A 3,609-nucleotide genomic window follows, 5' to 3' on the forward strand; every position below is an offset into this window, starting at 1 on the left:
GACAGCCTTACAACTTTGGCCCGTCAGGGGAAGAAACAACGGCAGCTTTTATTTCTCCACCGCACATTCCAGTCGCAGAAAGGAGCTGGGCTGCCCGCCTGCTGTTTGAACCAGAGGCAGACTAGTTCATCGTGTCTGGGTCACAGACTGCCAATGTCATTAAGGACCTGTGCTGTAATGCCACAACTATATTCCAGTGTCATTGTATTATTTAGTACATTTTCCTTGAGTCAACACCTTGGCATCAGATTAATTGTTAACTTTATCATCATATTGGATTAAAGTTATTGACAATTTTACCTCATCTAGACATAATTTCTGAAATATATTTTTGGAAAATGTGGAGGTTTTTTTTGTGGATTTTTTGATTAATAAAAGTAAACAAATAATTAAACATCAGGAAATGAAATATACCATATTATTTGGTACATTTTAGTAAATATTGTTACATAGAGATGTTAAAATAAAGCTTTATCATCTCATACGATAATGTTTAGCTGAGAAACAAACTATTAAATCCAGTATTTCTACACACTACGATAGCCACGGTCACTGCTTTGCAGCATACATTAAATATGTATCAGCAAATAAGTCCAGAGTGCATAGTGCAGTCTGTGGAAATATTTGATTTAAACATTTGCTTTGCTTCGGGCAAATATTTTACCATTTAGCTGAGAAAGTAGACACCTGTGAGATCTAGAAAGGATTTTTGAATGTGCAGACCAAGGTTTGTGTAACGAGCACCATATTACCAAATCACAGGGTAGCGTGAAGAGTTAATGAGGTCACAGAAGGGGCTAATAGCCATCCAACCTCCTACGTAATACATTCATACGCAGCTGTAACACACAAACAGAGGCAGCCCACACAACCACTGTTTTCCAAGGGAAAGCTTCCATGACCTTCACACCCTTGTCTTGTGCAACACTGTTAAAACTCACTTCTTGAATTGGCACTGAACGTTGTCATTAAAAACAAATCACCAGAACTAAACGCAGTCTTTAAATTATCATCATTAAGTCTGTGTAATTCTTTACAATCAAAGACCAAATGTTTCTGTCTCGACTCATTATTGTCTTGACTCTTCACACAAGGCAGAGATACCAGTTTCTCCGCCGACAGGCGCCTCGATTGTCTACAATGTGGCCACAAGCTTCCGGATGAGTTGTGTACTGACTGTGGGCTGTAAATAATTTTCGCAGCTAGTGTTCTCTTCTCCCTCTTGCTTTTGCTGTCACTCTTACACCTGACATCTGCCTAATGCAACAGATTCAGGGTCATGCTGCACGGGACGTAAGAAGGAATTCTTGGTAAACGTAGGAAATAAGTAGCTGAAGTAATTCTTAATAAGTAGGGTTGAGGAAATAAAGTAGCTAAATTTAAGAATCTTACATCAGTTTTTAAAGCTGAATTTGTTTTTTTTATGTACTGTATCTATCCAGTCCAAATGCAGCCACATACACCCGTCTGTCCGCTAGAAGATGACGTGTCAAGTGTCACGTTTTTTTGCCTTGGCATGAAAAGCACTAGCATTAATGATCACGGTCGTAAAAGGTCATGTGACGAAGTATAAATAGGGATAAAGCAACGTAAGTAAGTTACGCACAAAAGGCAACGTATTCAACTCGCGTAACGTACGTTAAGTAACTTGCACGTCGTACTTTGCTTATGTGACATAATTTCACAACCACTGTATTCATCTAGTGGACTGATGTATTACAAACGTTTTGAGTGATAAGTGATAGCTATCAGCCTGTAGCTCGTTGTAATCTATGAATAACATTTTCCCTGGTTTGTTCATTTTATTCCGATTACACAGTGCTGGACCAACACCTTTTCACCCAGGACACGTGTTATTATTTTTGAATTCAGCCATTTTACCCTCAAGGATGTTCTTTTCTACTATTTGGAAAGTTCAGGGATGCCACCATTAGCCCACATGTAAAGTAGCACGAATCTTCCCCCAGGTGCCCCCACGTATCCATTTCTGCTGGTGTGGAGACGGTGTCAGGGAGCGCATCCTGTTGTCCCTGCTCAGGAGAACCTGTTTCCTCCTGAGCCATGGCTCCCACCTCCGACTCAGTCTTGCTCATGTTACAGAATACACACAAAGACAATGGGACACAAGTTGGAGACACATAAAGTAGGCGCAAAGACACACATATTCTCATTATATTAAACAAACAGGCAGGCAGAGGATGAAACACCTGCATTTTGCTTCCATGGTTTCAGGAACACTTGTTGGGAATTACGGTTGCGCTCAGACAGAAAAGACTAAATATCGCTCTCCTTTAGTTCAGCAGGTGTTGTTAAGACTACACATCCACATGACCTGTTTTGATAACCTCAAAAGGTCTTTGACATTCCCCATATACACAACCAGGGCCAGGTGACTTGCTTGAGGCCTGACGTTAAAAATGACAATCTAGAAATCAGCGATAAAAGCTGAGCTGCTGCTTGATACAGAAATGGGAATTCTTATAAAGTAATGTGGGAAAAGGACAGCACAAATCTTTGCATGTAAGGAGTCTGATTTTGGGTTTTTAAAATGAATAAATCAAAATAGAATTTTGCAGCTTTAAAACTGAGTTATTGGAGTCAGCAGATTGTTCTGTGGTTCTAAAAAAGATTTAACATCAGTATTTAACGAGTGGACTGATTTTAAAGTTACACATAGCATCATAAACAAGTAGGCTTTTAACCAATTGAAGAGGGAGTTATTCAGGTCAGTATTTCAATATTAAGATATATTAAAGAGTATAAAACATGATTTGGTTTTTTTGGTTTGCATGTGTTACATGTGATAATAAATAATCAGCAGTGGAAAGTATGAGTCAAGATCTGTACTTTCTGAGGCACAATTTTTTCATAAACGATTCATTATATAGTAAATACTGAATTAAAATGAAGACATTTTCTGGAGTATTTTCCAACAACTTTAGATTATTCTGTTATCTATTGCATGTGCATAGCCAAATAAAAATAAAACAGAATGTAAGTAAAAGGCACTGCAAAATAAAATTTGAATGTAAAATGCATTTTTGCAAAACGTAGCTTTATATATCAAATATTGGTTCAAACATAGAAATTGCATCTGTCACAAAATGCAGCCCGGGCAGTGTAGCATCGAGGCTGTGATATGGGAATGTCAACAATGAATCTCCTTTTATATTGCAAACCCACACTAACACACAGGAAAGATAAACTCTTTGATAAAACTGTCAACAGCCTGCAGGTATTTACCACAAAGTGAGAAATCTTCAAATCTGGAGTGCAGACAGAGTCCGCGGCATCAGAGAGTCTCGCTGAATAGTCAGAGGGTCGTTGTGTAAACAAACGCGGAGGAGAGCCCTTGACCAAACAAAGATTTGAAGCAGAGATACCGATTAAAGGCGAGAAGTGAAGCGCTGCTGAGGGAACAAATGAGGAGTGGTTGAGATAAGGGGGGCGCGCACGCACGCACGCACACACACACACACACACACACACACACACACGCAAACACACGCGTTCGGTCTGCGTGCGGCGCGCGCAACCTTTTCAGGAGGAGGGGGAGGAGGAGGAGGAGGAGGAGGAGGAACCAGAAATCTTCTCTCATTTACTTAACAT

The sequence above is a fragment of the Embiotoca jacksoni genome, unplaced genomic scaffold (genome assembly GCF_022577435.1).
Source record: "Embiotoca jacksoni isolate LCO1_2020_lvr unplaced genomic scaffold, fEmbJac1.0.p SCAF_1, whole genome shotgun sequence".
In the NCBI taxonomy this organism is placed as follows: domain Eukaryota; kingdom Metazoa; phylum Chordata; class Actinopteri; family Embiotocidae; genus Embiotoca; species Embiotoca jacksoni.